The following is a 12,596-nucleotide window of genomic DNA, read 5'->3' on the forward strand; positions in this document are numbered from 1 at the left end:
GACACACAGCAATAATGTACCTATCTATAGGAAGAGATTTCTCATCCATTGACTATGAACAAGGCTGATGAGTACATACAATGATTAGAATCAATAAGGAAGCCAATAAAAACAGGCTTTCAAGTCATCACTAGCAATTCTGGCACAAGTAAGTATTACAAAACATGCCCTGGGCACTAGTGTAAAAGGAACCCTTAAATCCACTTTTTAAGAGTGTTTCTGCTGAGGGTAGGGAAACATGGTAAAGAAACAAGACTCTACATACAGTCTCTGAGATGCATTGAGGCCACTGCTGGACAAACTGCCACTAAGAGAGGGAGCAGGGCTGGGTTAGACATGGGAAAAGTTTACCTGGGGTACAGAATGAAGGAGAACATACATGATTCACTAGGAATTTATTTTAATTATTCTTTCTAATTATGTGCTGTAAACCAAGACAAACGCTCTCTTCATGGAATTTAGATCTCTCTTTCTCCAGAAGACTGGAGAACACAAAGGTCAGTCCTGGAGATTTAAAATCCATTCTTCCTAAAAGAGAAGACCAGAGGAAAAAAAAACAGAAAGGGAAACCAGAGAAAGACAATGCCTGTGAAAAATAAAGAAAGGCTTTATGAAGCAGGGAAGGAAATTTGACATGATCATACGTACTGTCATGATAATTTATAAGTCCAAGGAAGAACAAGAAAAAGCGAAGTCTCCAAGCCATAGGTAAATAGGTTTATTGTTGAGAGAGGAAACCTGTCTCACAATAAAGCCAGTCTCAGGTCTAGAACCCCAAGACCCCGAGCAGTACCAGGAGATGGTATTTATACTCAAATCAGGGCTCAAAAGTATTTATACATACTATTTTTAGACAGACTCCTCCCAGAAACACCATTTACACTATACATTTCAAGTGATGTATGTACAACAAATCCTCATTGAATATTGGAAACCTCAGTCATGCAAAATTATATAATCCAACTAGTGGATCCATCATAATGCAAAAGTATTAACTGCTTAATTCCACTGTAATTTATTTTGATCAAAACCATTGGAAACTACTAACTTCCATTTGATGATGGCTTTCCGCAAGTTCTGATTGGTCCCAAGTATATTTTTAGTAAATGACCTTTAAGCTAATTGGTGAATATCTAACCACAAGGGATTAAGCTAATGGTTTCATTTATGTGGTTTCTGCATTCATCTACCATATAGCATGTAAATAAGATCTACTAATATCTGTCTTACTTATTCTATTATCATTTGCTTAAGCTACCAAAGAATACCTAAACATATTAAATCACAAGTTATAGTCTAAATACTGGTTATTACCATAGTTAAATCACTTATCTCTAAGGGTTGGGGAAAATCTCACTCACAGTACTATCCATAGCCTATTGCCAAATAGGATGCTAGGTAACAGATTACAAGGGTTTATATACAGTTTAAACAAAGGCAGGTAAGGAATTCGGAGGGAAAAGTAGGCATAGAAGGGAATGTCAATGGGTCCCATTCCCGAAGGAAGAGGGAGTGGGGAATTACAGGCATCAAGGATGTGGCCCTTGATACACAAAGCAATTCAGTTCAAGGCCTTATTAGATGTCTTGATAAGAAGATCTCCCAAAAAAAAAAAGGTTATTTCAAATTTAAGGGACAAGGTTGTCTCCAAAAAGACCATAAACAGGATATGTCCATAGTCGCATATCCTGCAGTCAGGTCAATTTGATTGGCTTCAGAGTTACTGATTCCCACCAAAGGATTGTTGGCATGCTAGCCAATGCAACCAGTCTTTATACAGTTGTTCTGGTTACCTGGATAATTGGGGGACTCAAGCAAATCAAAGTATCCATTTTCACAGGACTTAGCTCAGGTTTTTTCCATCTGGTTAAGAAGGAATACAGGTTGGGCAGCTAGATGATGCAGTGAATAAAGCACTGGCCCTGGATTCAGAAGGACTTGAGTTCAAAACTAGCCTCAGACACTTACCACTTACTAGCTGTGTGACCTTGGGCAAGTCACTTAACCCCCATTGCCCAACCAAAAAACAATTTAAAAAAAGAAATGATAAGAAGGAATACAGGTGCAATTTTCACCCTCTAATTTACCACATCCTAGGGCACAGCCCCATTACTCTACCTAGTAGTTATGGCTGTGGCTCACTCCTGTGGATCTGAGAATAATGATAGCTAGGATTTACATAGCACCTTAAGGTTTAAAAAGTGCTTTACAAAAATTCTCTCATTTGATCCTCACAACAGCCTTGTGAGGTAGATGCTATTATTATTCTCATTTTACAGATAATGAAATGGAGACTGAAACAGTTTAAGTGACTTGCCCACGGTCACCTAGTAGCCCATGATTGAGGTGGGATTTGAATTTAGGTCTTCCTGACTCCAAATCTAGTGCTTTTACCCACTAAGGAAATAAGTGAATTCTCATAATCTATACATTTTCAACAAAGGGAAGAAAGCAATATTTCAAAGCTGGTGAGCTTGATATTAATTTCTTGTAATATTCCAGAAATAATTATTAAAAGGCTGGCTTGTGAGTGCTCAGAAAAGAAATGTAAAGATCACATGTGGTCAGGGTGATGGAAGAGGCTGTTTGGGGCAAACTGCCTCAGTTTACCAAAATAACTTGAGGAGACCACCAAGTCAAGCAGAGACAGATTTATTACATTCCCGCAGGAATGGGCAAACTCAATGCCTGAGTCGCAATAGCTAATACATGCCTTGACCTTTTATAGGAATGTTGGTCAGAGGGGAAGTCCCCACGCACACTAGGGTGAGCTCACAATCTAACATCCAATCCTGTCTCACCCAGGGTGCGTATTTAGCTCATGATCTATGTATGGAGACATGCATACATGTTCCAGGAGCAAGGGGGAAAAGGGGAGGAGGAACAAGGTCAAACCAAAGGAAGAGGGAATGGGGGAGTGACAGTCAGATGTTCCAGATCTCACAGTTCCCACTGACTCCCCTCTCCCAGCCCCTATAATCCATTGTTGGGACCCTAGGGTCAAGGGGATTCTGCTCTGAGAAAAAGAGACATGTCACCTAACATCTGGTCTCAACTTAATTGCTGCATCCTGTACCAAGCCCTGTCCTTTCTTCTTGAGTCCTGAGTATTGAATTGGTGGGCAAACTCCCCGACCCACTCAACAGGGACTGGAGTTCTGACACATGATGGATTCCAGAAAAAAACTAATATGTAGCTGACAAGTGGGGAGACTGAGCAGAAGTAAAAATACTGTTAATTGGCAATAAAACTTAAAGGAGATAGTGAGAATTTGACAAGCAATAAACTTTTAAACTAACTATACTGGGGCAGGGCTGGGTATCTTCCAGACCCCATTCTCAGAGTTTAATCTGACTCAAATCCATAATCATCTCATACAAGGCTAAAAAGGGTTAACAGACAACCTAAGACTTGATCAATAGTAGCTAAAAGGGTTAACAGAGAAACTAAGGTTTGTTTTTAACAGTAACAAGAGGGTCTGAGTCCCTATCGACCAACACTATCAACAGAAGCTTAGGGAAGGTAACCAGGGACCATTAACCATTAATAGCCATTAATATTCCTAGATGACAGGAAATGGAAACTGTACCTAGAAACTAGATCTTAAAGTAAAGAGATATCATAAACAGAGAGACCCTTGGGGTCTGGTGAATTTAAATATGTCTTTAGGAACATGTGCAGAAGGACCAAATGTGTCCTTAGGTTCACCTTATAATGTTTAAACCCCCAAAATACACCCCTAGTGAAAAAGGTACCTTCCTTGGAGGACATCTTAGGACCCCAGGAATTCCAAAATAGGATGTGAACCTCCTAGAAGGAGGAGATTAGGACAATGAGGAGATAACCTACTTTTCTCACTATAAATATATCATTTTTCCTCTCCTTATTCGAGACACCTTTGGGTGATTCTCCCTGCAGCCTCACAGTATTTTAATGAAACTTGGGAAACTGAGTCACTGAGTCTTCTATGTCTCATCTTCTTATATTAGCTCCTTGAGGAGAAAGACTATTTTATATGCTGGCTTAGCTCAATTAACTAAGAAGTCATTTTTTTGAACCTCCTTCCTGCTCACTTTCCAAGCCTCTATTTGACTTAGGTCAAATAGGAAGTCTTTTTTTTAACTTCCATCAATTTTTGATTGCCCACCTCCCCCTCAACATCTGCTGCCTTTCAACAAATCTCAAAGGCTTCCTGCATGTCTGGATCATGAGATTGTTGTTTTTGCTCATCCCTCAAGATTCTTTGGGTATCCATGCTTATGAAAGGGAAGGCAATGAAGAAAGGAGGCAAGATGCAACCACAGTGAGTGGTTGTCTTCTACCTTATCCTTTGTTCTAAATTCTTTCCTATAGATGGAGAGATAGAGGGAAGGATGGATGGATGGATGGATGGATGGATGGATGGATGGATGGATGGATGGATGGATAGATAGATGGGTGGATGGATGGATGGACACATGGATAGATAGATGGGTGGATGGATGGATACATGGATGGGTGGATGGATGGATACATGGATGGGTGGATGGATGGATGGGTGGATGGGTGGATGGATGGTTAGGCAGGTAGATAGATATAGATATAGATATAGATATAGATATAGATATAGATATAGATATAGATATAGATATAGATATAGATATAGATAGATATAGATATAGATATAGATATAGATAATCTGGTAATAGATATAGATATAGATAATCTGGTAACAAGTCTCCTGACTGAGCTGTCCTACAGTAGCAAGTAGCCAGAGAGAGTTAAAGTAGTTGAAAGAGGGCTAATTAGGGAGGCAAAGGAATGGGATTTAAATCCTGACTTTTCAACTTAAAATATCTGCATGATCTTAGATCAATTTGTCTCTCTAGCCCTTACTTTCTTCATTTATAAAGTGAGGAAATTAGACTAAAGAAACCTATAATAATCCTTCCAGGTCTAAACTCTGTCATATAAATGAGCCAAGTATTGCATGCCTACACCTGCTCTAAATCTACCAAAATTCAGTTGGTTTTTTTAACCTCAGCTCTGGACTCTGAAGCAGATTTATAAAACATGTTTTTATTCATAGGAATTCTACACATAGAAGGATAATTGTAAAATGGTTTTTGTTCATTCCCCCAATTAGAGAGCAAAACTTCCTAACCATGGGCTACATCAGATCTCCTTCTCTCTCTCTCTCGCTCGCTCTCTCTCTCTCTGGCACAGTCATTTGTGTTCATGAAAATTGATATTAAATCTGGAAAATGTAGTCTTTTAACAGAATTTTTAAAAACACAAGTGGAAATAGGGAAGAAGCAGGGTAGGGGTTGTCCTTTTCCCTAGACTGGTTTTTCTCTCAGCATTCAAGAGTCTGATATTAAAAAAAAAAAGTCAACACACCTGTCTGCTTGTCCATGTAGAGGTCACCTCTCATGATGTTGGAGAAAGGAAATGCAGGTATCTTGGTCACTGGTTCCCACAGTTGTGCTGCTGCCATATAGGAGAACTGATACCCTTTCCTTCTCCTCACCACCAGGGAAAACCCCCATACCCCACCCCTCTTCTCCCTGCCTTCATCTTAGTTAATTTCCTTTTTTCCTAAACTGGAAAGAATTATAAATCCAGGAGTTCAGGTAGCTTAGCCAAATCCTTGCAGGGATTGTTAGCATTTGATTTCAGGCTTATTCATTTGAAAGTTGGGCAAACTTCCCTGCTTACTTCAAGCTGAGAATAAGGATGCCTATCCCTGTCCCATCATTAATGATAATGATAGCTAACATTTATATAGCACCAGGGACTGTACTAAAAAAAAAAAAGCTTTACAAATGTTATCTCATTTGATCTTCATAACCACCTTTGGGAGGTCAGTGCTATTATTATCCCCATTTTACAGATGAGGAAACTGAAGCAGACAGAGATTAAGTGACTTGCCCAAGGTCACACAGCTGATGTCTGAGGTTAAATTTTAATTCAGATCTTGACTCTAGAGGGCAGGCACTCTATCCACTGGACTCCCTAGCAGTCCCTCAAGTACAATGGTTTGGTGCTTGGGAGCTAAGGAGGGAAAAGAAAGACTTGAGTAGGGGTTTCCCTCTCTCAAATGCCCACCTCCAAAGTCTGGGTTATCCAAGGGGCAGCTGCAATTCCTATCCAGTCAGGATGAGTTTTCTTATCTTTGCAGAATGTACTTTCAAAACACAAACCCTAACCTTTCCAGGCCTCCTCCAAAGGCTCCATCGGTGGGACTTGGTTACTTTTGGAAGATTCACATTTATAATATCCAATACAAGAGGGTATAGATAGGTTATATAGAGAAGATATAGGTAGATTAGGGAAAATTGAGAGATTAACGGGTAAATTTGCAACAATTGTTTTCCCTTGTTTTCTTGGTGGAAAAAGAGAGAGTGCTATATTTCAAATCAGGAGAAGTGGGTTCATGTTTCTAGCATCCGCTATCTATGGGACCTTCTGTGTATCACTGTACCTCAATAAATTTCAATTCCCCAATCTCCAGAATGGAAATAAAAACACTGATGCAGTCTTCTTTGCTGGATTGCTATGAGAAAAGCCTTTTTCAAGCTTTAGAGGAATGTGAATACTAGGTATACTCCCTCTTGAGGTAGATGAATACTTGCCCCATTAAGGAAGGGGCCCTTCTACTAGACACTGTTCATTCATAATCATTGTTTGTCCTTCATTCCAAAGAGGACCATGGCAGATGTTATGACTTGCCACGAATTGGATTTAATTGAGGAAGGACTGTGCAAAGTCACCAACCTCACTTTCTCCTCCAGTGCCATCGGGGTCTGGTGGCAAGATGTTACCAAGACAACTGGAGGGGGCAGCTAGGTGGCGCAGTGGATAGAGCACCGGCCCTGGAGTCAGGAAGACCTGAGTTCAAAATCCGGCCTCAGACACTTAACACTTACTAGCTGTGTGACCTTGGGCCAGTCACTTAACCCCAACAGCCTCACTAAAAAAAAAAAAAAAGACAACTGGAGATGGTCCAGGATGTTTTAAGGCAATGACTTGCTCAGGGTCACACAGCTAGTAACTGTCTCAGGTCAGATTTTAACTCAGATCCTCCCAACTTCAGGGAGAGCACTCTATCCACTGTGCCACCTAGCTGCCCTGCTAGAGACCAAAATTCAGAGAAACTGACCACTGTGGCTCTTAGACCTAGCTGCTTGCCTCCTGCATTTCTTGCCCTTTAAGATGCACCACCACACCTACAAGACCTGTGGCCTTCATTGCTTTAGATGCTCAGACTGTAAATGTCAAGCCTTGATGCTGGAGGAGATCAGCTAAGAGAGTGAACCAGGGAATTCTAGATTTCCTGGTGGGCCAGCCACAGGGTTATTTACTTAGTTGACTATGAGGCTCCAGAAGAGAAGGATGTTTTTTATGATCTCCTTTACTTAGGAAAGCCTTTGTTTTAAAAGCCCTGGTCCTTTGCAGCAGAGTGTGCTCTATTGCTACTATTAAAGTTTGCTTAAGTGCCAGTGATGGGTAAGGTGCTATATGGAGCAGAGACTTTGGCCAAGCTCAGGTTCAGATGTGCCACTGTCTGACAACCCACAGCCTGACCCACCATATGCAGCAACAAGAATAGCTCACATGGGGAAAGCATTTCATTGCTTGCAAAGTGCTTTGATCCTCCCCATGTTCCTTTGAGGTGGGTAAAGTAGGAAATATCCTCAATTTACAGATGAAGAAACTGAGGCTAAGAAAAATGAAAGGGCCTTTGCAGTCAAATGGTAAGTCGCAAAGACAGAGCTTGATAGTAAGTCTCCTAACTCAAAATCTACTTCTATTTCTACAACATAAATGCATAATTCTTTCTCTATTTGGCATTAAAGAATCTCATCTCCTCTCAATACTAATGTAACTTGGAGGGTAACCACTTCCATTAATGTGGAAGTGGGTAGTAGAATAAGAGCATGCAAAGAATTAATGGTTCAAATTCAGTCTTCACTTAACAAGATAATAGGATGTTAGAACTTCAAAGAAATATAGATTATTTGCCCAACACACTTATTTTGGAGAAAATGAAACTAATACCCTTAAGAATCCAATAAACTTAGCAACAACACAGAGAGTAGGCAATAAAGTTGGGACTCAAACCTAGGTCCTCTGACTCCAAATTCAGTGGTTTTTTCCACTATAGTATGTCAATTTCTGGGTGACTAAGTGGTACCTGGAGTGAGGGAGAATGTGTGTGCAACAATTTCTCCCTAAAAGATGGGGATATAACTACATAAAATTTGTAAACCACTGCACCGAATAACACTGTTTGCTTTTCACAATTCACAAGGGAACTAGTCCTATAGTTTATCAACACTCACTCTCTCTGAACTGAGAAAGGAGGTAGTACTTCAATCTGACACCTTGCACTACTTAGTTATATTCCATATTAAAAGTGGACCCATTTCTCATCTTGGTTTCATATTGTGTCAATTGCAAGAGGTCTTCAGACATGGACAATTATCGTTATTACCATATTAACTACAATGGAACCACTTGAAACTGCTTTGTATATGATTCACTAAGCATGATTTCAACCACATCATTAGCAGCAGGCAGCATCAGCACTTCTTTTATCAAATAAAGCTTTTTACACATCTCCGTTCTGTAAGAAAAATTTATATGATGCAACCAACTTTTTGGTGTCACAGCTAGTTTTTGATGTATTTTTCTTATTGAAAACACATAATTTTTCCTTTGAAAAATTCTACCATCTGCCAAAATATTCTGCATGTACACTTAATTGCAACTAAGAATAAAATGATCTTTTCTTTCCATCAACAATAGTATTTGTGAATCACAGTGATAAATTCAGTGGATCATATTTTCTAGATCAGGATCTTTTACTTTGTATTCTTTCCATTTTCTCCACTTAAACTATCTCTATTATCTTTCTTTAAAAAAAAAACATTTTTTTGTGGGGTGATGAGGGTTAAGTGACTTGCCCCAGGTCACACAGCTAGTAAGTGTCAAGTGTCTGAGGCCAGATTTGAACTCAGGTCCTCTGGAATCTAGGACCGGTGCTTTATCTACTGTGCCACCTAGCTGCCCCTATTATCTTTCTACAAATTTCAGCTTCTCTAGTACATTTTTTTCTTCAGAGCAGTTATATATTTTTCTATCAACAAAGAATATTTTTTAATGTTAAAGACAAAAATTAAGAAAATTAAATTTAATTGTTGAAATTATTTCAGGCAATTATCCATGACCATTCTCAAGTCTTTTTCATTTTTTTAAGCTGAAGAATTTTTGAAAATCATTTTATTATACCATTCTTGCCAAAATGATTGTGGTAGTTTCCCTTTCTTTTATTGTGATTCTTAGACTAAACAATACTTGGTAAAATTGTTCTTTGAGTATGTCTGCAAACACAAAAACAAGAGATAGGATGAGGAGTTCAAACCTTACCAGGTGCAGGGGTTTCTATCACTCTAGAGTTGTACTTTAAAAAAACAACAACAAAAAACCCTTTCAATCTCACTTATGGAAATGCAAATTTAATTTAAATGCCCATTGAATGAGGAGGGAGTTCAAAACTGGGGCCCTAAATGGGAGAAGGAACAAAAGAGCTGAGTGAATTATGAGTTATTATTGGAATATCCCTATCCCTAGACTGGAACATTGAATCCAGAAAGACACCAAGAGAAGAAGGCTAGTAGTATGCATGAATTCCTACATCTTGCACATATTTAAGCAAGATTTGGACTGGCAAAGCCCAAGCTTTGATCACCACCTAGTGGTTTGTGAAAATATAGCTCCCTGAGCAACAGCCCTAAAATGCTAGATTAAACTTTGCCTCTTTCTCTCCTCTCCACCCCCAGGACCCCCAGTTTTCCAACATATCTCTGGAATTTGTTCACTTTTCCCTTACAGGTCTGAAAGGCTGTGGAGAACCTTGTTTTCCTTTCATCTATGAGGGTTTAAGAATGATTTTATTTCATAAGGGTTTTTTTGAATATATTTTGTTTGTTTTGATTTTGGTTTGGTTTGGTTCTGTTTTTTGTTTTTGTTTTTTAGCGTGGTTCAGTTGTCACAATTCTCTGATTCCTGCCCCAATGCTTCATTATGGCATGGAAGTGATCCTAGTTTCTCAAAGGCTATTCCAGCCAATCAAAAGCCCTAGTAGTTTCTTCCATGCTGAAGGCTTCAGTTATCCCAGCAACAGACTAAGTCTGCTTTCTGAGAATGGACCTTAGCTAAGTATAAATAAGCCAGTGGGCTGGACATTTGATGATGAATTCTTTGGCTGTGGCAACCCACGAGACAAAAACTCAAACTGGCCTGCAGTCCATCCTGTGTGGAACCCCTTTTGTATCTGCAACAATGGTGGCAGAGTAATAGAAAAGCAGGCAGGGAGTACTAAGTATCACTAGTTTTTTAGACTATCTTGCTATATGTATGCTAAATGTGAAATCCTTGTCCAAAGAATAACCAAATTGAAAGACTATTGGAGGAACTAAATGGTATCAATTTTAACATTCTAACTCTAAACAAAACCACAAGAAAAATTGTAACTAAATAGAAAGATAGTTCATAGATTCTTCTTGGAGATGCGAATAAAAGAGTTGGCATCATTGGTTTTCTAGTGCACCCAAAGGCAAAAAGCAATGTTTCATGGGACATTTGGTTATCTTATATTGTAGTTCCTGTGATAAGTATTTGCAAAAAGATCACGTGAAAGCAAGTGCAGCTTTATGTACCAATATCTGTTTCAGATGAAGAGGGAGAACAATTCAAGAATACCCTAAAGTTTTCAAACTTTTTGGTCTTAGGACCCATTTATATTCTTAAAAATGATTGAGGATTCCAATAAGTTTTTGTGACTATGTTGTTGTTGGGGCAGCTAAGTGGCGCAGTGGAGAGAGCACTGGTCTTGGAAATCAGAAAGACTCATGTTCATGAATTCAAATCCGGCCTCAGATACTTACTAGTTGTGTGATCCTGGACAAGTCACTTAACCCAATTTGCCTCAGTTTCTCATCTGTAAAATGAGCTGGAGAAGGAAACGGCAAACCACTCCAGTATCGCTGTCAAGAAAAGCCCAAATAGAGTCAGGAAAGAGTTAGACATGACTAAAATGACTGAACAATACTATCTATTAAAATTTAGCACATTAAAAATTAAAACAGATAATTTTTAAAATATTTATTTATTAATTTAAAAATAACAAACCCATAACCTGTTAACATCAATAACATATTTTTATGAAATGTTTCCAAAACAGAAAAATTTAGTAAGAAGCGTGATATTGTTTTGCATATTTTCGCAAATCTCTTTAATGTCTGGCTTAAGAGAAGACAGCTGGATTCTCACATCTGCTTCTGTTTTCAGTCTGTTGTGATATGCTGTTTTGGTTGAAGTATATAACAAAAATCTGGCCTCACACAGATGAGTACTTGGAGAAGGGAAGGATATTTTAATGGGCAAATAATGTCTTAGTATCGTTATGAAAACAGTTTTAACTTCCTGGACACCTAGCCTTGTTAATATTAAATTTAAATTATATTATTCAAAATTCACAACATAAAATATAGAGAAAACTTGAATAATAAAAATTTCAACCAATATCTTTTGTAAGTTTGTACCTTTAATACATCTGAAGTTGTTAAAGTTTAAAAATGCACAGAGGCTTTTGGGACATTCCATAGAAAAGTGAGATTGGTGATCTTTATGGTGTTTTGTCAGGGAGGATAACCAAGGCCAGAAGTCCTTAGAGTATATTAGCAAATCAGATAGCAATACTTGGGGGTCTAGAGCAATGGTCTCCAGTTTGCTTTGATCACACACCACAGTTTTTTAAAATTAGCAAGGCAGCTAGGTGGAACAGTGGATAGAGCACCGGCCCTGGATTCAGGAGGACCTGAGTTCAAATTCAGCCACAGACACTTAACACTTACTAGCTGTGTGACCCTGGGCAAGTCACTTAACCCCAATGGCCTTGCCAAAAAAAAAAATAGCAAACACCTCAAATATATGCATATTTACTTTAAAATTATATACATGTACCACTATACCAATAACTATGTACATTAAAAAACATACACAAAATGAAAATTTAAAAGAGAGAGAAAGATGAAATAATATTTTCAACATGATATTTTATTTAGTAATGGTATAAATATTTTAATGTCACTATTTTATTACTAATAGCTTGTAATTAATGATTATATAAGGTGTATTAATAAAATTTAGTGACATCAATGTAATTGAATATGCTTCATTATTTTTTGAAATCTTGATTTAACATTTTGTGATACAGTGATTCAAAGGTTCAATTTATTGCCATGCTTGATCTTAATAGCTGTAACATAGCTTGAAAAAGATACCTTAACAAAAATACATAGCTACAAATGGGGAAAGTGTATAATTGGCTGTACTTATTAAATCTCGATATCCATTTTTCATTCACATCCACCAATTATGCAAAGGTTTTTGTTTGAAATTCAGCTAGTAAATGTCCATCTTCCTTCATGTCAATCAATTGTTCTTACCAACTAATCAGGTGTTACATTTTTATGTTTTCTAAAAATGTGTTCAAAAATCACTGAAACTCTTCATTTGGAACATTTTTAAACAGATTAGAAAATTCTGTT

This window comes from Dromiciops gliroides, chromosome 2, assembly GCF_019393635.1.
Source record: "Dromiciops gliroides isolate mDroGli1 chromosome 2, mDroGli1.pri, whole genome shotgun sequence".
NCBI lineage: Eukaryota > Metazoa > Chordata > Mammalia > Microbiotheria > Microbiotheriidae > Dromiciops > Dromiciops gliroides.